This window comes from Coturnix japonica, chromosome 1, assembly GCF_001577835.2.
Source record: "Coturnix japonica isolate 7356 chromosome 1, Coturnix japonica 2.1, whole genome shotgun sequence".
Lineage (NCBI taxonomy): Eukaryota > Metazoa > Chordata > Aves > Galliformes > Phasianidae > Coturnix > Coturnix japonica.
Window position 1 is genome coordinate 77,916,812 of NC_029516.1, and position 24,048 is coordinate 77,940,859.

Genomic DNA, 24,048 nt, shown 5'->3' on the forward strand with positions numbered 1-24,048 from the left:
AACTTCAGGTAGCGTTTAAGCCGCAGGAGTAGATGGTTTCATTCAACTAAAACTATGGGATTTATTTATTTATTTATTTATTTATTTTTATGGCAGATAAGAAAAGAAATATTGGAAAAATATAGTGTAATCATAATTGTTCTAAACCAGAATCCTTTCCAGAAGACATCACAGTCCCTTTAAGGCATGACCAGTTTCAGCAGAGCCCTTCAGATTGTGGTTCATTTGAGATCACATTTTTACTGGAATCCTTGTCAACAATTAAGATTAACCAGACATATTTGTTCATTGAGTTACCATTATTCTTCACTCTCTCTCACTTAGAGCCCTTGCTCCTGAAGGATTCTACCAGTAAAGTGAAGGCTTTCTATGGGAGGGAAATAGACACTTTCTCTTACTTTATCTTTCTCCTTTTTCCATAACAGTGAGAATAAGTTAAGCAACCAGCAACTACTCCTTCATAAAAGGTGTATTATTTTAAAACTTTACAATAGAGAGGCTATTACTCATGTAATTTGTACAGTGAAATATTATGACATATGAGTTCATTTAAGGAGAATGTGTGCAGTAACCACCAAATANAGAAAGATGAAATGAAAAGATATGCATGATAATTACCCCATGAAGGTGAGAGTGCACAATTACCATCACTCTGCTCTAGTGGATGGAGATTACATATGGCAGCAAAGTGGAGCAAGGGAGATAGAAATGTATTTGTTAGGAGGGTGATGAAAATGCCTACAAAGGAAGTGGTTATTTCCAAAAGTCACTGACTTAACTAACCAAGGAAGAGGGAAGTTCTGTTTCAGTGAGCTGGAAAACTGCTATTGGGGCCACCTGTGTACTTTTTGTGTTCTCTAGTCACTACAGTGCAGGACATAAATAAGAGGAACAAGATGTTCTGATGTAAGCCAGGAAAATCACAACAGTCATGAAGTAAATGAGAGAGATGAAGTGGCTTCAAGGAAGCTGGTGTTAGAAGTTCCTTGGGAGAAGAATTTCACTTAGTTTACTCACTCCAGTATGTGTCAGAGCTCCCCCTGTGTTCATTAGCTACTGCAGGTAAACACTGTTTAATGCCTAAGGCAAATAATTTTTTGTGGTTTGTTTAATGTTGCTGTACTGTATTATCTAAACATTTTTGGGTACTAATTGCCCTGAAATAGTTTATCTTAAGCCTTATGGGAACTCTTCACAAGCAAACTTCCTTTTTTTTTCAGCCTTAAGAAACTGAATATATAAGTCACCGTGTTGCTGTCCTGCCTTCAGTGATGATGAGATTCAAGGCTCTAAGGTGACAGGTGTGTAGATAGGAAACTGTGAGACCTTTACTTTCAATTTTTTTAAAATTAACTACACAGAAAGTGAGAAGTTTCTTTTACTTTCAGAATAACTGCAGCCTGTTGTAGACACAGTGTGCATATATTCTCAAACATACAAGTTATCCAGTTATCATGCTTCTTTTTGAGAAAAGAAGCATCTTTCAACTAAAACTTCCAAGAGTACAGTCCATGCTGCAAAACCACTTTGTAGATAATGCTGGAGTCTTGGAATGTGGCTCAGCTCCCCAGGACGGAGTGCTGGAGGTTTGATGCACTCTTGGCAGCCTGTGTTGCTGGGAGTCATGGGGCATTCTCATCTCGCTGGAGTAACTCAAGGGCTGTGGCTCCTTGCCAGGTCACGGTACTGAAGTTTAGATAAGAAAAGACAAAACCAGGTCAGCGTTTTCCATGATGGGATGGAACCTCTAGCCAACAAGAAACTGCAGAAAGCATTGTTCATTGTCACTGCCAAGGCAGAATTTTTTTTTTTCTGAAGAATCCAGTACTACTTCTAAGCTATAGATTGATCTAATGTTGGTGTGTTCAGTGCTGTGGAGCTCTTAAAAACTTGTATTTTTAATATTATAGAGCTAGTGCTATTTGATATGTATTCAAAGTCAAGCAATAACATAGCTATGCCTAGTCTCTGATGTACAAAGATGCCAAGTCTAACAGACTGAGCAGGTCTAACAACTGTGTCTTTGTTTAATTTTGGAAAATGAATTACTGATAAATGCAAGAAATTTGTGGATGAGTGCATTCTGAAGCTGTCTTTACTGACAAAAGATTAACTAATTCAACCATGTCCTTGCCAACAGAGACTTCATATTCCCATGTAACAGAGAGAGTCTTGCTGATAGTTCCAGTCACTAGCTAATTTTGTTGAAAATAATTATACTTGCTAGCTAGACAGGTGTTTAGATAAATCATTTCCAACTGTCAAGTGTCCAACAGTTGATACTTTCCAACATATTTTCCTCTTGGAGAACTGATCTATGTGGAAAATTTGAAAGACTGAAATAATTTTATCTAGCAAAAAAACTACTGTGGCAAGAAAAAAGGTGGCAAAATAACTTTTCACATGTAAAATGAAGGACTATTTTTTTCACCTGTAGTCTGAAATAATGAGCTTCAATTGTAGTATGAGGAATACAAGATAGCTGTCACGAAAAACTTTTATGAGCAGGTAAATCATAGAAACGTTTGAGTTAGAAGGGACCCTTAAAAGTCATCTAGTCCAAATCCCCTGCAATTAATAGGGACACCTTCTGATAATGAGGTTGCTCAGGACCTGGATCAATCTGACCTTGAATGTCTCCAAGGATGGGGCATCCACCACACTTCTGGGCAACCTATTCCTGTGTCTCACCACCCTCACTGTAAAAAACTTCTTCCTTGTATCTAATCTAAATCTTCCCTCCTTTAGTTTGAAACCATTCCTCCTTGTCCTACCAGAACAGACCCTGCTGAAGAGCTGTCCCCTTTTTTCTTATATGCCCTTTTCAGATACTGAAAGGCTGCTATCAAGAGGTCATTTTCTGCAGTAGGGATGGGCTCTCTTTGAGCCCTGTGACGTGATGGAGGACAGAGTGGTATCTCCTCCTTCAAAAAAATCTAGCCAGAATATATCATCCGCAAAGGTTATGTAGTCTGTCATTGGTTTTTCATAACAGATCAGGCATGCATATGGAAAAATCAGGTTAAGTTGAGATGAGGGCTGATAGTTGTCTTTAAGTTTACTTTCAGCCCTTTTTCAGTGATTCTTGTAAGTTACCATGGCAACAGCTTGTTGCTTGGTGTGGAAACAAAGGGGAAAAAAGAACTTATTTGTTCCACTGACAGGCAATAAGAAAAATTTTTCTAGATAAAATTACTGTAAGAGATACTATCTTAATTAATGTTATATATATTAAAAAATAAAATAAAATAAAATAAAATAAAATAAAATAAAATAAAATAAAATAAAATAAAATAAAATAAAATAAAATAAAATAAAATAATAAAATAAAATAAAATAAAATAAAATAAAATAAAATAAAATAATAAAATAAAATAAAATAAAAAGTTAAACCAGTCACAAGTAAGCTAGTGGAAGCAAAAAGAGGAATAGAGAGGCACGCAGTAGAGAGAGAATGGAGTCTGTAATGTGGTTAGTCCATGTTCCCAATTTAGAGAAAATTTGCATCTGGCTTTCTCTTTAAGTTATAGGGAAAAAAACCAAAGCAACAAACACAAAATCCAGTTTACCAAAATAGTCTACTCCACATTAAAAGTGGAGCAAAAGTGAATGGCAGAGCTATAATCCATAGTAAACTGGCTGGAGGAAAACACATCTTCTGGGTCATGACTCACAGCAAAGCATGTGTGTGATGAGAAAGCTTTAGGTGCCACCCTCCACAACTTCTCTGCCATCCACAGGCAGGCCTGTGGGCCAAAATTAACATAGCTTCTATAATTTAAAGGATGGGCTCCAGGGCTTTATGTAACCATAATTACCATGTCATTGCTTCAGCAATATCCATGCAGCGTACAAGGGAGAGTTCAGAAGAAAGCCACTTAGACAGGATAATGGATAACTGGTATAAGAGGCAATTTTAGGAATGGGCTCAAAGAGAGTGTCATGAAGGAAGACAGAGTGGGATCTCCTCCTTCTGAAAAATTCCCATTGCTATGCTTTTTTTGTACCCTTTCCTGAAATATGCACTTTTAAATGTGGAATATTCAACAGTGTCTGAATATTTATCTCAAAAATATCCTGGCATTTATCTCAAAAATATGTTTAAATTATATCACTGAGGAAGACATGTAACTAGAGAAAAACAGCTTACTGCAAAAGGATTTTACAACTCTGCTCATCGCTTGTTTAGTTTTGGTATATGCCTAAGCAAGTATAATCTGTTGCATTTTCATTGCAAGACTAGACATCATGACCAGCTCATCCCTGTCTCCAGTACCTGACCTTACATTTTACTGTGTATGTTGAGGAAATTCACTGGGAAAATAGGAAGGAAAAGTCTATATTGGTGCTGATAGTGGCAAAATACACTGTATTTTTTAATTTCAACATTTCTCTAAGAACAGTTACATCTCATAATCTCTTCAGTAAGTGCAACTCAATACCAGTGATTCTGCAAGTAAGCAGCAAGGGTGATCTTATCACGCAGTGTTTGTGTAACGAAAGGGCAATACCTCCCTCAATATTCACACTGATATTTCTGCTAACTTCCACTGCCTCCCAAGAGCAAGTACTGCAGACATGATGTGCCTTGAACCTGTAGCAATATGCAGTGAAGTAAAAAATTACTCTTGTAATTAACTGTAGTTTACATTAACCTCCAAGAGATGTGTATTATAGCCAGAAATATTGGCTATAACTTGACTGATGTTGTCTTCAGATCAGAAGGATGAAATATGACCTTTTTTTGCACCCAGGGATTTTGGGACAGTGTCTGCTGAAGGAGGTCTGGCATCTGGACATACTATTGTTTCCACTGCCTGAGAGCTTTCCTCTTATAGACTGTGTAACCTCAGTCTTGAACTCTGTTTATGCCACAGGAGTCATATTCTCTATGACTCACAGAGCCTTTGGCAAACAAAGATGTTTAGCCTTTTCTGAAGGGTAAGGAGGCTTCAGAGCAGTGCTAAGTTGTGAAGACTGTTAGTTGTGCTGAGGAGATATCTTTTGGATTAAGTGCTCACATGCACCTCTGACTAAAGACGGAAGAACTTAGAAATCATCCAACAGTTGAGTGAAGAAAAAAGGGAGGGAAGCCTGGGTTTAGGTATATATGTGAAAATTTGTAAATAAAAACCTGTGTCTGATGTGGTGCTAAAGAGTTCGTATGCCTGATCCCTACGCACTGAGCATTTGCATCAGGCATCACATCTCTGGGTCTGACATGCCTTCAATTGTTTCTCAGCCTGTCTTTCAGTTCTGCTGCAAGTCTTTTCCTCATTAGAAGTCAAACAAGCTCTACTACATTAAGGTGTCATTAAGATTCTAAGTGTAAGTGTCTCCAAAACAAAAACTGCTTGTTCTTATCCCTCCACCAAAGTAGTAAAAGCTTGAGAAAAATAATAGAAAAAGCAACATAAAATATCTTTTCCGCTCTTAAAATCATTTTGCCATCATACAAGTGATCCAAAGCATAAGTTATGACCTATGAAAATCTGATAATTTGCTGTAATCAGGCTGTCTTGTAGATAAAGATGAAAGTTCTGAGAAAATTTCGGGGGAAAAAATAATAAATAAATAATAAAAAAGCACTGGAGAAATAGAGAGCAATGGAAAGCAGCAAATGAGAAAGCTACTATATTATCTGGCACCAGAATCTTTGAATAAATCTCATTGCCATTTGATACAGAGTGAGAAGAGAGGACACAGGAAGCATCTAGGTAGTAACACAGCCTGGGGCTTCCCCCATTGCAGTATCTCTATGTGAATCACATCCAGTATGGTTTGCACCTGCTCTTTCACAGAAGGGCTCAGACAGTCTTCCATCTTCCAGACACGTGGGTCCCTGGGGGCTTTCACTGAGCTGGGTAGGCCAGGTGCCTTCAGACAACTGCTGCAAATCCTGTAGAAGCTTATCAATGGTGGAGAGAGAGGGCTCTCCAAAAGGCAAGATAATCATGCAGCAAGCAGCTCTCCTTGGAAATAATGTTAGAAGCCCTCAGTAGTTATCTTCCCCTTGTGACCACAAGGATGCAGGAGGGCTGGAAGAGGTGCTTCTGTGGTATCAGCAATATCCACAGCTCCTTCCCTGGCTGTCACCAACAGAGCTCAGTGCTGCCCCTCCACTCCCCATGTGAGAGGCTGCAGGCCGCCATTAGGCCTCTGCTCAGCCTCCTCTGCTATGAGCTGAACAAACAATGAGATATCAGCCCCTCCTCATGCTACTTGCCCTCCAGACCTTTCACCATCATCATGGCCCTCCTGTGGATGCCCTCTCATGTTTTTATGGCATTCTTATGTTGTGACACCCAAAACTGCACCCAGTGCTTGAAGTGAGGCCACACAGTGCAAAGTGAAGCAGGAAAGAAGGGAGAAGGTAAGAGGCTGACAACAATCATGTTAAGAAAACTTTCTTAAAGGTCTTTTGTATATGTATGCTGGAGCCATCATATTTCCCTGAAAGAAATGGTGAGGTGTGCCATTTGTCCATTACATCTCTGTTATTATCCTTGAACTGACAGAGTGAAGATATTTCCATTGGTCAAACAGTGCCCCAGAATTGCTGGGACAGCTTAGCTGGCCCTGGACAACGTTCACTTCCCTTTTCTCTTTGCAGTTGCAATAAATGGCAGTGTATGTAAATATATATATATATAGTGCTATTGAAAAAGTTTGGAAGAAACTAACTAAAAATAGACCAGAATTAATGTTAACTATGAATTGCTTGTGTGACCCCTGAAGAAAACATTACACTGTTAGTAGTACTTACAGAGAAGTTTCATTGTAGCTTTTCTTTTAATCCCTCCTCTGGTGGCAAAGCTGCTCCTACCAGAGCCATTAAAACCTAGTGTTCCCCAAAGCAACACTGGATAACAAGCACTAACTAGTTAGCATTTTTTGTATGCTCACTGTGCTTCATGCTGATAAGCTTTTTCCACAGGTAAGGAAAATATTAACTAGGATTTTAGTGAGGCTCTGCAGCAGATCCCTGCAAGGCAGCATGGAAAGCAGTTTATTGTCAGAGACAAAGAGGCCAGTTCTCAGTCACAGCAGCTGATTGGAGTGTTAGTTTATATTCACTGAAGACCTGGCTGTGAGACCTTGCTTGGGACTCTGCTGTCACATATTTACACTAGCATAAGTCACTTGGAAACCACCGAGGGTTTGGGGTGTGGTTCCTTGCAGGTTTAGTGCTTTGTTGGGAAATGTGAGTGCATTCGCAAGTGTACTAGAACAGAAAATTAAGAGCCACCTTTTGGCAAGAAAGCTACTATTACCATAAAGCGGCATGATTTATTTGCCAGTTCTTTTTAATAAGCATCTCTGCACTGCAGTAACATTACCTGAGCTGAGCATTTCCTGGAGACAGCATGTAAATGCTCAGAGCTACAAGGTTCCTCTCATTTTGTATTCATTTGTAGTAGCTCTGGAAAGTTTATTTTGTCTTGAGATGGGGGAAGAATTGTTAGTGTACTTTTATATAACTATACTTTTATATAATTTTTATTTATATAATATATATTTTTATGTTTTTATAAATATATAATAATTTAATTTCTAATTATATAATTTTATAATTCTTAGTGTGCTTTTGTTGTACATGGGGTAAGAAGCTCCTTCTTTCTTGGTGGTTCAATAACATACTTCACTGTAGTTAACCAAAGGGGTTGTCTTCAAATGAGATCTAAAAAGAGAGTGAAGATGGGATCTGCTCTCGGAAGGAGATACAGTTGCTTTTTTCTGGGTTGTGACCTTTACAAAATGAGCCATGCTTTTGTTGTCTTTGCTGAAAGGCAATTGGAGACTAGTTTTCCTCTCTATTTAAGGCTTATTGGAAGCATCACTTCACACAGATAAGGTAGCAAGTCTGCACTTCTCTCTCTTGAAATGTACTCCCCACATCTGAATTACCTTCCACTCCATTTAGAAGTCTGTCTTGTAAAACTTGATGTGATTTTTGTTCTTTTTGCAGTGCTCACTGCCTGTGGTTCTATGACAGCTGAGATCTGTTGGTGTGCTGGAGCTTACCAAGGTCCGAATCTTGGCACAGAGGCAGGATTCTTAACAGCAAGGAGCGCTTGCCCCTTCTTTTCCTTTGTACAGAACACTGAGCTGGTGATGCTCTGTTGCATTGCTCATTTCTGTCTCCAGCTGCTCCATGAAAGGCTTGAAATCAGATGGGTGCTATGGGGTGGAACTGGGGAGTACCTTGCATGTAGCAGTTGTGGTAATTGACCACTTTGAATTTAAATTGTTTCTTTGGTACTCCACGTATGGTTCAGAAGCTTGCATAAGAATGTAATCTAGTTTCATATATTGTTTCTGGAAGCTTATGACACTTGAATACAGGCAAATTGGAGACATTCAGAACACAACCACGCAGATGATTATGGCTGGGGGCTGGCATAATTCTTGCAAAAAAAGACTGAAAATGTGTAACATGCTTCACTTGAATAAGTAGCAGCTAACGTTGCACAGGATCATCCTCTAGATGGTTCAAGTGCCAGATGAAGACAAATAGAAGCGATCAACATGGGCACATGAAGTGGGATAAACACTCACTTAGGCTAGTAGCCAGTGCTATGAGGAGAAGAATGGAGGTGAGCAGCAAATTGCTACCTTTTTTGTGCTGGGAACTTTCAGTGTGCCTCCTCTCCTGGGAGGAGCAAGCTGGAGGAAGAGAGCTGATCAAATAAGAAGGGCAGACAAGTTGCAACCCGGTCTTTTCCAGGTGGAATAATCTATGTGATAGATGTTTTCAAAGATAAATGTTTTCAAAGAAAATGGTGGAAACTCCATGAAACATAAACACAGACAGGCCGGGATAGTGGTGAGTGCTCCACAGGGGTAATTAGGAGATTGAAGAAGGATGTATTAGAGGCCTATTAAGACATGTTCCATCTCTTAGCTGTAAGATTTCTGCCAAATGCACTCAGCAAACAAAGAGAAGCTAAAAATAAAATACCAAGGCATAATGATTTCCAGTTGTGTTTACTTCCTGTCTCGTTCCAATGATCAGACAGCAAAGTTGGCAGCTTTTATCGCCCTTAATCTGTGGGTCACTGGTTGCACTGTTCTCAAATTCCAGGGCTTCATTTGTGCCACACAGATTTCTTTCTCAAGATAGAGCAGTTCCTATGGTAGTTTGCAACTATGCTAACTTTTCTTTCTTATGGGCAACCAGAGCATCTTTCCAAGAGAATCAAGCCATCATTGTACTTAAGTCTTAGGAAAAGAATAAAGTAATAATAACCTGAAAAACACTATGGGTACTCCCTCTCTTTTTTTGTAAAGCCCTTCAGCTGCTGTTCTTAGTGGCCTCTGAAATAATACATGCAGGTCACATAGTACTGTAAAAATATGTCCTGTTTCCAATTACTGAATTTCAAGAATCTGTTAACTTCAGTCTATCACAGAGGAGTACAACCAGTGGAGCAACGTCCTCACTCTTTTACACCTATCTGAAGTCATTTAGCCGTGTAAATAGGTACAGATAATTTACAAAGCACTTGAAAAGCAGGACAGGAACATAATACGAAATTAATACTTCACTTGTCAAGTGGTGGTAAATTGATTATGTGCCCATGAAAAAGGGATCTATGCATGTTTTTGTCTCATATAATCTCTGGTCCTATTAAAGTCTTTTTCCTCACTAATTTTCTTTGCAAAACAGTGAGATCAGGAGAGGTGCACTTCCTTTCTTTTTTCTTTTTCGCTTATAATGCTTTTTGGGAAAGCCTACTGTGGTGATGATTCATGCTGACTAACAGATGAGCAATTTTTGAGGAGTTTCTGAAAGCATTTACATCTATTCCTGGAATTATGTGAACTGTATTAACAGAGTCACTGAAAAGTTAAATAAATATAGCAGTAGGAACATTACCTCTAGGACTCTGGCTGGCTAGCATCAGTCACAGAAATCTGGAAAGAGACTGCCAACAGAGGAGTGAAGGCTTAAGTCCTGTTTCCACTTAGTCTGTTCCTACTGAAAATGGTGGCTGTGTAGGTATAATAGAGAAGTATTCTGCCTCAAGACTTTATGAAAGGCCAAGAAGTGCTGTATTATCTGAATATTCTTTTGCAGACTTTCTTGTTCTAGGAGAAAACTGCAGGTACTGAATGTTTTAGAAGTAAATGAACAGTGCTGTGAACACAGCCTTACAATTAACCTACCTATAAAAGCGAATATCTTCCTGAAATGTGCTGACTTTTGATGGGCTGATGGTGTTCAAAACCCAACTAGTGGGAAGCTCTGAACAGAAGCACTGTAATAAAGAGAGAATTTGTAGGAGGAAATTTGTGAGTTTCTTGTTTGTTTGTGTGTTTGTTTTTAATATGAGAGAGTGAATGCTAAAATGAAAATAAAGCAGTTGGTTTCTCTTCTCTTCCCCATCCCATTTCTTTTTCCAACACTGGGGGTGGGGGTAGGGACTCCCTAGGCAGGGCTCAATTTAAAGACTTTTAAAGCCCTAAATAAATGTCTCAGGAAATGGGTATTGATCCTTGCCTAGAGAACAGTGCCAAAGACATTCATCAAAGGGACAGATGAAAAGTCTGTGGGTTTTTTGTCTGTTTGTATGTCTTGCATTTTTGATTTCGTATTTATTTGTTTTGCACTCCTATCAACATCAGCAGTCTGAGGGGGGACTTTATTGTTAATATCATTAAAGTTTTTCCCTTCATCCTATGGCACTTACACATATGTTTTGAAACAAAGGAATGGGGGCACAGTTGTTTTCATTTTTTCTTACCTTTGCCTTTTCTGTGGCCTGTTTAGATAAATGAGCATGTAGTCATCACTATGAGGCTACTTTGTCAGAGTGGACATGTCTGATTTTGCTTATTCTATAGAAGTGCTCTTGGGCTCTTTCCATTCCTTTAAAGGTGTTAGACTTACAGTTCTGTGCCTCAAGCACTGTTTATTGAATTTCATACTAGAACAAGTGTGAGCATGTTAATGAACCTGTGCTCTTCCCTGCAGCTAACTGTACAGTGTGTTTGCCACAGCTGACAGTGGCTGGAGCACCCAACACTGTGGGTGTTCCTTCGCATGCTTGGCCAGCTAAGTGGGAGCTGGAATGCTTGGAGAACAACCTGATTGTATTTGGTCACTTAACAAGGAGGGCTGAGACGAGGCCTCCTGCACCTCTCAGCCTCTTGAAGGCTCTGCTTTCTTTTTAGTACAGAGATTTCAGCCAGTTTACTTCAAAGGGAACATGGCATGGATTTAGTTTCAGGAAGGTAATCTGAAAGTCCTCTTGTCTGCCTAAGCACAGTTTCTTTTGTCTGAACTTTGTCCTATGTAATTATGAAACTGTAGTAAGAATGCTGAAGTATGTTTACCCTGATTTAATGTTCCCTTTAAGCTGTTTAGTTTTCACTGCAGTAAGAGGTTAAGAGCATGCCTTGTGGGGGTTAATTATGGTGACTTTTGTGGCATATGTGATTCCATGTTGCTGACTCTTAATCCAGCTATATAGACTGCCTTCAGCTGGGACTTGAAATGTTCAGGCTATGCACAGGAAACGCTAAGCCAAGCAGAGAGCTGATAGGAAAAGGTGAACCTGCTTGGTGCTGGGTATGTATGATTTATCAGCATCACTGGGAATAGAGAGGTGAACCTGCATTCATTTTCTGTCCATAGTCAGGCTCCATCTCAGGGATTTCCCAAGACTGCTTGTCCTCAGCTTGCACCTAGGCCTATTTTTGTATTTAAACAACAGCTAGTGAATGAGCAGGTTTGACTCGAAGAGCAGCTTCGAACTTGAGCTTAACTCGCAGTGTAAGCATACCTCTAGAGGCATTAGAAGGAACAACAACATGTACTGAGGATGTTTTGAGAAACTAGGGCAACATGTGCCAACCCCAGATGCAACCTTTATGACCAACTGCTTTCAAAGTCATTGATGGGAACAGCGAAGTATATGAGGGTTGTGTTTCAGTTGAGGTTACATTGGTTAAGAATAATTTAGGAGCTATGGCTATGTGTGCAAGTTGTTATTTCATAAAATATTTAGGGATGGAATAGGAATAGACTGAAGTGATTAAAGGCACAAATACCTGTTGATTTAGATAACTTGAACACTGAAGAAAAGAACACAACAGCAAAACAATGACAACAAAAAGCACTACAAACCCACAAATAATCTACCACTTTACCCCAGTCTTTGGGAATTTAACAAGCTGTGTGAATTTGGTCACTCACATATCCCAGAAATGAGAGATATATAAATATCCTGCAGACTGAGAGCTAACTAGGTAGGGAGGGCTGGAGAACTGGGATAAACTAGATGAAGCCCCAGTTGTGGAAGAATAGTCATGAATATCAGTCACAGCTGTGTTCTCCTTGGCAAACCAGTGATGTAGCACACATACAATTATAATGTCCCAGCTGGTTATCAGTGCCAAAAATACTGTGTTGTGAGAGCTGCACTAAAAGTATTAAAATCTGCTGGGGCAAAAGACAAAGTGAAAAAGAGACAAACAATTAAATAAGCTGTCCTGAAAATAACTTTTTTCTTCATTTTGAAAGTTGCTCTTTCAACTCTTCAACATTTCTTACATGAAGAAACTACTGATTTGTCATCTACGTATTGTTTGACTCTGGAGGTAGTGCTTTAGGGCATTCCAGCTAGAGAGACTTACATCATCTTGTGTAAAACAAACCCACAAACAAAATAGGTGACCAAAGAATTCTTAAGTATCTACCCTGAACTTTTCTAAAGTAAGGAAAGTTACTGTATCTTGGGATTTTACATTAGGTTTATTTCCTGCATAAGAAGCTAGTGTCAGAACAGGAACAAAAGTGTGCATATTTTTCTGTTGAAACATGTCTGCTTATATTTTTATTATATTTCAGAGGTATAAGACTACAGGATTCTCATCTAGACTTCTTTTAACTAGCAACATCTTCATTACATGCTACAAAGAAATTGTCCAAAAAGGCAGTGATTGCAGCAGTAGAGGATTGTTCTTAAGTTTGCAACAGATGCCTTCCATTAAGGCAATGACAAAAGGAAGATAAAATCTTTCTCTTTCAGTCTGGGGGAGCATATGCACCTATCATAGGTGTAGGAAATGATGCATGTTTATGATTTAGGTGCTTCCGTACAGTTTTATGTTTTGAAAGTTAACGTGTCTCATTTCAATGTGGAGCTGCAGAATAATTCATGAGATGCTCACTAGGACGGATGACTCAATCCAACTGGAAAGATTTTCTGATTATTATTTTTTTTTAATGTTCCATTTCATTGTTTGTAAGTGCTGCCCAAGGAGCATTGTGTAGGTGGAATTACTTAAAGGTTAGTAAGGGTGATGTCACCTAATGGGACTATTTGTTTGGACTCAACAGGATGGCTAAGCAGTGAGGTATGTCTGATTTCTTTCTTCACACAAAACTGATGTGAAAATGTGCCCCAAATTATTATTTGTACAATATTATGAAGAAAATTAAAGAGAACAAGCCTGAAATAAGAGAACTGATTTTATATATGTAAGAAACAAACCCCAGGCTATCTTGTTTATCTGCTCTTTGTCAAGTCAATCAATGTGTACTCCAGGAAATAACAGCATTATGTTGTGGGTTTGTTTTTTTTTTCCCCCATAATGACAGGGATTAGGATATTTTCAATTTCTTGGTGCCCTAACTGCTGTCAAAGATGTGAGCATATGGTGATTCTCTGACAAAGACCTTGGGAGAATGTTTGATTTTTCCCTTGGAAATTTGTAACCACTTTGTTGCTATAGTAATTGCTCTTTCTATGTGTCAGTATAGATTTTAAGAGATCTATTCGCAAAAGTGCCCATTTGGAGACATAGGCAGAAATAATGAGGTGGGTTCTCTTGCCTCTACTGAAGAGCTAAGCACAAGGGGAGAGAAGGACAGAAAGAAACTGACTACTGAGTTGAAAATAAGTAGAAGAGGAGGGGATAGATGAGATAGAAGACATGAGCATGATGGAAGGAAAACACAGTGAGAAGGAACTGAGAAGCCTCAAAGGGAGTAATCTTTGATACCAAGAAGGCTTTCATTCTCACTATGATTATTCTGAGACTGGTATCTGGGGCTACATGGCTTAGAAATTCTGAAGAGCCCGAGATGTGCCTGTGCTTGGTTTCCCATGAGAGATGCATCTCCATGTGCAAGGTAGGGACCTCAGCTGGGTGAAATGCACTTCAGAGGTGCAAAGATTTTACAAAACGTGCATCTCGAACTATTGGAAATCACTCATTGTGACATTTCCTTAATCAACCAAGAACGTCTGACTGGAAAAAATAATTCACACAGATGCAGAGTTACACTGCATTGGACCTCTCAATCAAAGTGTTCTTGTTGATACACTGTTAAAATGAGAAGAGAAGGAAAAATCTCAAACTAGCTTATTTTTTCCTTTTTTTTTTTCTTTTTTTTTTCTTTTTTTTTTTTTAATTCAAATATAATTTTTCTTTAATCTTGGTAAAGTTGAATTCTATTCCCAGAAAGTGTGCTGTTAAGGGGAGCTCGCTTCTTGCCAAAATATTATGTCTGTAATATTAGCACATTAGCAACAGACAAGTGCTTTTACACGAGGCTGAGATGACAGGTTAGGACTCCATTCTGGGGAATCAAAGTAGAGAAATAAAATACTGAACACATCTATGTGAAATTGCCCCAAACCTGGGAAGTTTTCTCAGCCTTCCTTTACTCTTTTTGATAGGGCAAGGGAAAGTGTTTTTGGCGTATTTCTACCTAGGGTTTGTAACTTTTCACCAACGTTAATCCTTACTTTGGCTGAGATGTCCCTGCTGCTTTCCTCATTATGTTTCTACACCAAGGATTTTTGATTAACATAGAAAATTTGAAAGCTATTGCCATAAGTCCATTGCTCACAGGATCATTTCCTAGGTATAATCGGTGGTAGTTATGCTGACTCTCCATCTACACACAGTCACTGAGATGGTGGAGTAACAGGAAAGCTGCAGTGTACAAAGATTGATCTTGTTCACCCTTTTGCTCTTCGTTTTTTACATACATACACATGTATGGCTGCTTATATCTAGCTGTGTCTGAGTGGGAGTGGGATGAGCAGGTCTGCACATCTGTGAAGGGAAGAGATAGGGGGTTACATTTTAGGAGATCAGAGTCATATCATGGATCTGGGGCACAATGAAACTATGCTCAGTTTCCTCTGTCCCCAGAGCGGCTGGTCAATAATCTGATGCAGTGTTAACCAAACCCAATGTATGGTTTTCATATATATGCACCTTTGTGTGACATTGGGCTAGTTATTATTTCCCCCAGGGTTTCTGTACATTGCCAAGATATTATGTGAGATCATTTGCTTTCTGCCTGACTTGTATCCTTTATTTTATCATTTGTGAACCCTCCCATGGCCTAATGCTTCCTACAACTGGTGGGAGTTGATCCTTTCATAGTCACAGTTTTCTAAGCACCTTAAAGTGTATTGATATATTGCAAAAACATCTTCTTTTCTTGAAGTCACAGAGAGCTCACCATAGTGAAAAGGGAAATAACTTCCTCTTTTTCCCTTAATTGTTGGGAGGTTTAAGACTTCTTAAAATGACTATTATTACTTTTATTTCTTTTACTCTAGGGAATTTGAGGCTTATGTGGCATGGATGAATGGGAGTCTTAGTAACCAGCGGAGAAGGTGGCAGGTCGTTTTTTGTTTCTGACAGAACTGGTGGCAATTCTGCCTCCTGTTTGTCAGAAGAAGTCCTTTGTACGATTCCCCCTTCTTTTCACTTTAATCCAGCAAAACACTTTCAGCACTCAAGTGGTCTCATTTGCTTTCAGTGACAATATTCACAGACTTAACATAAAGCATGTGTTGGAGTGCTTTGTTGGGTCAGGGCCTGCTTACTTGAGCTGCACATCAAGTCTGTATGTGTGTTATTCTAGACTTTCATAACTTCACAGCAGCAATCCTTCATTGTATTTAGTATTGGCACACAACCTATATCTGTAGAAGAGCATACATTATCCAATACAGACGTGGATAAAAAACACAGATGTACACCTACCTGTGTTCATTAGAGCCAGGATATGCAGAATGGCTGTTTCTTAAACAACTGTGCTTACAAGGAATTTTGTCTTTTTTTTTTTCCTTCCAATTCATGGTGTTTCATTTTTGAGATTTCAGGGTGCTGACTTAGAGAAATAATAAAGTAATTAAAACAGTCCATCCAGCCACCCTTCGAGCTTCTGCTCTGCAAAAAACTGTGGCTGTTCTTGCCTCATCAGTCAATCAGTATTCGTCTGTACAGGCCTAAGGGTGCAGCCCAGGGTTTCTTACACTTTTACACTGAGACATGTTAAAACTATGTCCACACTGCTGTTTCTGTTTTAAGGTAAGGAAGGCAGCAGAGGTATGGGAGCCGCCTGCCAAGAAGCAATAGAGAGCTCCTTCTATTTGTCATCTAAAGGTATGAGCCAGTTAGCTGAAAGCTATCTCTTGCATGACTATGCAAACATAAGAGCAATTTTACTAAATGCTAGGAACAAAACAGAGACTCATCTTGTAGTTAGAAAATTAAGGATTCACGTGTTCCTGGTAGGCAACTAGTGACAAAGCCAAGTGTCCTATGATTCATATGAAATGGTGACCTGTGCCGATTCCATCTCCTGTTCTTGTCATACAGTCCTTTAGAAACAATCTCCTAATCAGAATCAACAGCTCTGGCTTGACATCTGGGAGATCTTGGACATGGAAACAGCTATCTGGAAATGGTTAGCTCCAAGGCAGATGCTTTGGCTTCAGTTTCACTTAAACATACTCTCAAAATCTCAACCTTCCCTGAAACCTTGGACAGTGTGTGGGTTTTGGTTCTATATTTGTTGTGCTGATTGCATTATGGAGCAAGCACACACACACACACACACAATAGATAGATAGATAGATAGATAGATAGATAGATAGATAGATAGATAGATAGATAGATAGACAGACAGAAAGACAGACAGACAGATAGAACGAAACATTCCTCAAGGTGTCAGCTTTCCATTTTGCTTATCAACAGACATTATTTCTGTGTAATATCTGTTTTTGGTTATACACCTTGTTGAAATGTGAATCTGGAAATCCTGTTCTAGTTCTCAGTGCTGCAGGTAGTTTGCTTTTGATGGTGCATGTGTCAGTAGCCTCAGTTTCAAACTGAAGAAAGCTTCCTCCCTCTTTTGCAGATTTGAAGAGATGTTTTGACTTCACAACTTCTAAAATAAAAAATGATTTTAAATCAGACTCTTTTTTTTTTTTTTTTCCATTTGAAAATGCCTATAGAAGCTGAAATTAACCAGAAAAGAATGAAACACAGCTGCAAGTCTCATTTAGAGCTGGAACCACACAGCGTGTGGTGGTAGTGCAACTGCGTTGCCTCCCTCTGTAGGAAATCAAAGCCCTGTGTGTCTGCACAGTAATGGGGCTTGCCTCAGTAACCTTCATCAGCTGCTGAAGTGGCTCTGGTTCTGTTCCTAACACAGACAGGATGTGGACCTTACAGACTGCTAGGCACGGCCTGGTGATCCAGAGGCAACTGATGTGCTGCTGACTTCTACTGAGGCAGACACGACAGTTTAGGCAATTTGTGTCAGCTGCAGTGGTGGGGGAGGCAGTTTCAAAATGCGTTACTGTGGTTAACATTCTAACTTCAGTAAGTTTAATCTTTAATCTTCCTCATTAAATGTTTCAGGAGATGCAGTTACATCTGTGCTTTTCACCACCCGGGGAAGTGGTAAGGGTGTCTAGGTGATACAAGACTGGACCTTTCTAGTTCTCTTTTCTTGTCTGGTGGCAAAGAGGTTCCTTAGTGGTGGAGAGGATGTAACTATACAGGAAGCAATGTTTCAGAGTCGTTGGTAAAGATCTTTAGTGCCTTTCTGAACTGGAGATACCTGTGTGTTCTTTCTCAGTCAGTATAACAAACCCATTCCAAAATTGTGCTTCTGGTGAGGGGGGAATGCCACAGTAAGAGTCACTTTGCACATTTAATGTGATCAACGTGTTGCATGCTCAGCCTAAACAGCACAAGGAATGGGGGAAGATGGCAGTGCACACCTCATATGCTCAGGGTTTGTGGGCATGTGAAATTTGGCAGAGAAAGCAGCTTCAACCTTAGTCAGGATAAAGAAAGTAAGCAGGATCTTAGCTTACACATTTTAATCAATGTCTTTTTAAATAGCGTTTTCTGTTTGTCTAGGATGTGGTTTGGAGTTTTCACATTAGAATGTGTTAGGTAGCTGACTGTGGTCTGTTAAACACATTTGAAAGATGGTAAGCCTTATCTCTACTTAAAGACAAAAGCTGTGAAAATATACATGTATCTCTCTCACTTTGAGCCCAGATGAAGACGGCTTTTGCCTCAGGCTTCTCACCATGACCCACAAGATGAGGAATTACTGCCTTTAGCCCAGTGATTACTATGAGTGCTCCCTAAACCATGTGTTAGGGAAAAAGAATATCCAAGGTTACTCAAACCACTCAATTAACATTTTAAACTGTCCTGCTGCTGTTTTTGTTGGTGGTGTTGTTTTTTCTGAAGTGGATTAGGGAGAGTTTGTGTGAAGCATCTCCCCCAGCAGAATAACATGTGCTTGTGAGACATGTGCTTTGTAATGCTGGGCGAGTCATTTCCAGCAGAGTCATAACAAACAGGAAAAAACAAAGCAGAGAGGGTACGCTTTTCAGTCAGATCTGCAACTTGTGGGGTGACCGCAAGGTTGTGGTCCATTGGCCAACTGCTTTTGTGGGTCAAGAGGGAACAAAGTGCTAGGAGGAAACAGCAAAGAGACGTGCAGAAAAGTGAATTTTTTGTAATTATTTGTGAGGATTCTTTTTTGTTTTTGTTCTGCATGATCCCTGTCACTCTCCCATATAGGTATGCCAGCTTCCATGTGCTGCTGTCTTGAAGCATACACCTTTGCCTCATTATATTACTGATCCTAGTATCTCTATGTAGCTGAAGAAGCAGCTTTTTCAGTTGATGCTCCCCACATGAATGCTTCCTTCTCTAAATCAGGCCCAGAAGATCTTTATGAGAATTTTGTTTCTGCTGTTTTTCCCCCTCTACTATACATCACCCTTGACTATATCTGCACTGGGAGTCTAATGATCCAAATCCAGATGTTTGGGATATAGATAATAAGACAGAAGAGTGTTTATGCCCAAGGAAAGCATGGATATGTCTTTTTCTCTTACTCACATAGCTCCTGCCTCTTTAAAGCAAAAAAGTATGTTCATTTTAAAGAGAATAGTAGATCTCCCATTGGATATGTATGGGAAGCACTGTAAATCATTTATGTCACTCCTCATACTTTAGCTGTTCTAATTTTACTTCATTCCGAGAGCAAGAGGTGTGCTGGGACAAAAAATTGTACACATTGCCAATTTTAAGAGGATCTGATAAACACACGCATTCCCAACCTCTGGTTATCTGGAGAGCAGAGAGAAATAAAGTGGAAGAAAGTGCACCTCCCATACCTGTTATTCACTTTCCTTGAGTCAGAGAGATGAAAACCTGTGACATGTCTCTATCCTCTCTGATCTAGTTAAAGCTTTGAAGTGTTGATACTCTGGTGCTAGTGTTAACCTGAATGACAGAATTCTTCCTGGAGTTGATATGAGCAAATTCAGCAGGAGGATGAGAATTTAATCACTATGGCCATCCTCATTAGTGCCAGCATGAGGAAAAAGTTGGATTGCATCTCCTGTACTAGCCAGGAATATTGCTCCTATGAGAAGTTGTTCTTAAGAACGGAATGGCTAAAGGCGAAGAAAGTGGATTTTGGTGGTGGGAAATGGTTGATACAGAGTGAATTTGGGAGGGAGTAATTAATGGGACAGATGAGTGAATCCTCTATCATTAAATTAGGAATATGTTTACTTTGTGAACACACCAAAGAGCACGACACACAGATTCTTCTGATACGTGTAGTATTTCACACAGGCTATCGGCATTAATTACGGTAAACTTGTGAGAACCTCTGGAAACAGTGGAAGCTGTGGAAGATGTTTGAACCTTGAACAGCAAGGAAAATGTTTTTATTTGAGCTAGCAGTGAAACATATGCTGGGTTATTAGACACTTGTAGGAAGAAATGTAAACAGGTGTATTACATATTGGATAGATGAAAACCTGTTAGAGGCTGTAGCCTGGACAGCAGTAGATGTACAGCTGGCAGAACTGCAGGTGCATGCTACTACCAAGGCAGTGAAAGGTGATGACTGTAGTAAAGCAAGCAGGTAGGAGCCATTTACCAATTAAGAAGCAGATGTGATTTGTCATGCTTTTTAACCTTATCACTAGTTTTAGAGCTTTGTTGGAAGGGAAAGAAGAGGCTATAAATTGAAAGGATCAGCAATCAAAATGTTCAAGAGCAGAACGATATACAGGGGTCTGCCTGGTTCATCAAAAAAAAATAATGTAATGGACTTGGTTTTCCTTTATGACTAGGCAGCTGTAACTTATGATTGCCAAGTGAGAAAGAGCTTGTTCTTCAATAAAGATTAGAAATAGAAAGCAAGACATGTCTTAACCTTTTTATATTCTTGAGATATTAATGTTAATATAATGTATAATATAATGCATTAGCTCAACTGCCCGGGGCTGTCAGGCCTCACTGACTGTTTTACCTTATAGAATGATTTGGTTTACTTATGTTGTTCCAAAAGTAATGCCTTCTATTTAATTCCATGGGAACTACAACAGATACAAATAGCACAAGAACACCATTTGATTGAGCAAATCCTCAGCTACAAAACACTCTTTTTTCAGCATAGCCCCCACCACTAGCTATGCATTTTCACCAGCAATGAACAAGAGTCTTCATGCTGCGCTCTTAATAAATCTACATCAGCAGAGGTGACCCACTGTCACCGTCACCACTGCTGAAACGTACCATCTACTGCCTCGCTGTGCTCACATCCTCTGTTTGGTCTCCATCAACATTCAGCAAGTATCAATAAATGTCAGTGAGTGCTGTTTTTTCTGCATGGAGGGATTTAGTGACACACCTTCATTTCATGCTCACTTCCATGTCAGACGCCATTCTGCAGTACTGCCCCTTTGCTGCCATCTGTCACTCAGCAAAAAACTACAGTGGATTGTTGATGGTAAGGTTCCACCTTTACTGCCATACCAACCAACATCCACCTCTGATATCATGGAACAAACATAATGAAATCAGAAGCATTACTTTTGGAACAGCCCTCATGGTTACCTTTATCACAAAGGGTCTTCAGGATGGAAGGCTGAGCACAGAAACATATTCAAAACACACAGCCAGGCTATCCTGTCTTTAATTTGGCTGAAAAGCTTCATTTTGTCTTGTGTCTGAAGGGATTTTTGTGTGCAGCATCTTTGGAACATTCATTTTAAGCCATGAACTCTCAATTCTTCATTCTAAGGCTGTGTGTCCAGGATCTGCTTATCTAAGTACATATTTCCTGATTTTTCTCCTGCAGCTTTCACTAGCACTGGCTTTTCACACACTGGTCCAGTGGATGACTTCTTGCTCCACCAGGAAGTCTGCCAAACTTCGTTCTTCTTGCAGTAAATTAGGTATTAACGCCTTGCCTCACACGCACTCTGAAGTCACATACCCACATGAGGAGTCTGAAGCTGTGTTTACTGATGCACGCTCTATGGAGAAACTGTTATTGCATACTTTTGTCTGTTACAGCAGTTCTGGGATTTCTGCCAGAGTGTTTTCCAGGGTCGTGCCCACATGTAGATGCATGCCTGTGGTCTGGGACCCACTGAAATGGAGCTGCCTTCCACCACCTATTGGTGAAACAAAGGGAAAAAGGTTACACGTGAACTGTTTGCTCAAGTGGCACCTCCCATACATTCCAGATATATGGATGAATAAACTGTGACTAATATTAATAATGATACGTGATACCAGAGGTCACGTAATTGCATTCTGAGCCAAGATGTGTGCCTCATAATGTTATCCACTGGTATGTGCTCTAAAGCATCAAGTGTGAGCCATGTGTAGTATTGATAATTAACTGTGGTATAATCTGTATGTCAGGATGATGAATGCTAATGAGCTTCCCTGTTGATCATGGTAAGCCTGATGTGTGATAGGTGTATGTATCCCGACTCTACCACTGCTACTAAAAGTTTTTTCAAGAACACAATGTCTTAAAGCTATTAAAACTAAGGAGGGGTCAGAAACTCTTCAGAAGAGTTTACTGAAGGCAACAATCATCAGGAGAGTGAAGTAGGACAAGGTGTAAGAATTTATAGGAGGAAACTTTTCATTACCTACTGCACAGAGAACTGAGTCCCACCTTTTGGCTGACACGACACATAGCACAAATGTCACAGAGCTATAAAATGTTCCAGAAACTCAGGACGGGACTATCTCTGAGAGGCTGGAGATGGACCAGTCTAACTTGTTTTGCACAGTGCTTGTGTTTTCTAGTTAACTGTGCGGTAGTTACCAAATACAGGATGCAGCAAAGAGGGAGCTATAACAAATGAACAAGGCATTTGCCTTAGTGAGGAGATCAAAGAATCATGAGGAAACTGGAGCTGGAGAATCCTGCTGGGAATGCTTGAAGAGCATTTGGTGATGGTTTATATTGACACGCAAAAATGAAGATACTGTTTCGTGAATTTTCCACCATCAGGTCACTCTCCTTTCCACTTCCTTCCATTAGTTTCAACATAAAAAAGTTCTATTCTATCCATGCTTAGTGTTTACGACAGGGAAAGCAATATTTGCTTAGACTGGATACTGAAGCTGTTTACGTTTTCCTATGTTCTTGATGTTAATATTTAGAGGAGCCTTTCTTGAGGCTATAGAGGAGCCTATGTTTGAACAGAGAGCTTTCTGCCAAGTACTTCTGGTGGAAAGGTTACCAGTCTGTTTGGCTTTGGAAGTAAGAATCTGCTTGAGGCTGAAATGTTGACACTGAATACCTTAGTGTGTGCTGTGTTTGCAGCCCTGCCGTGTAGTGCATACATGTTATGTTGGTAAATATTTCTTCACTGGTTGTCCTGGAGACTAAAACTGTTTAACTGCAGAACAGAGAGAATTAGCAATAGCAGTGCATGCTTCTGTTCCAGCCACGATAAACATTTGACTGTCGTTGTGTTCAGCTTGGCCTATTTTTAAAATATCCAGAGCTCTCCATGTGCCAGTTGTCATCACATTAGTAATTTAGCTTCATTTTCCAAACTTATCCATAAAATTAAACTGACAGTACTTAATGGGACCAAATATGTGAGGCAAGTTACCTGACAGATGCAGCTGAAGAGCTGGGCCCTTAGCAAGTCCGGAGTATTTAGAGCCACATTTAACAAAGGACAGTGCAGCATAATTGTCTTGCTAATAGCTGGTAATGTGTTATGAAATCTAAAGCACCGTTCTTGGAGTACCAGGCTGTGTGATACAGAGCTGCTGGAACATGGGCTGCCAGCTTTTCAGGGAGAACCAACACAGGTTTTAATGAACTTTTAGAATTCCAATAGTTTTTTGGGTTTTTTTTGAAACTGTGTGTTGGGCTATGAGTGTGAAGCAGCTGTCATATTCCTAAGAGGACTATAACCTATCTATATTCAAAGCTTACAGTGCCTGTCCCAGTACTATAAGGAGACAAAAGCACATCAATCAAAAACATCTATTGCTTATAATAGACTAAAAACCACTTGGTCTAAGTAAACATATTCTACAAGGTTAGATTTCAGCCTCATGTTTTTAAAACTTTCAAAGATGAAGATTTTGCCAAAACTTATGTTCATCCCTTACAGAAGGCACATAGTAGAGGTTAAGATCTCATGGCTGAGCACTAAAATATCTGAAAAAGATCCCTACAGCTTCATAAACTGTAGTAGATTTGTTGCATGCTGAAGCAATCTGAACAATGAACTGGTTCACAAGTGCAGTGTTGTATATTTTACATTTCAAGGACCAGAAGAAGAGTCAAAGTTGATCAGATCAACTGTTCTGCTAGAAAAGAAAATCAGATGCCTGTCATAAGGCACATGCAGTCCTGTTAGGCCAGGGGAGGTAGGTTTGTGTCTGAGGCCTCATCTGCAGAGCATT

The 24,048-nt window shown here is 39.6% G+C and overlaps 2 long non-coding RNA genes across 2 annotated transcripts in view; one reads left to right on the top strand and one right to left on the bottom strand.

The window, feature by feature from the left end:
• Positions 1-24,048, top strand: part of LOC107321121 — a 213,539-nt gene that overhangs the window by 98,122 nt on the left and 91,369 nt on the right. The window lies entirely within an intron of this gene.
• LOC116654131 lies at positions 1,366-6,422 on the bottom strand. Its single transcript, XR_004309070.1, has 2 exons — positions 5,788-6,422; positions 1,366-1,686 (listed from the first exon to the last, which is right to left on the bottom strand). It is a non-coding gene; the product is annotated as an uncharacterized LOC116654131 (long non-coding RNA).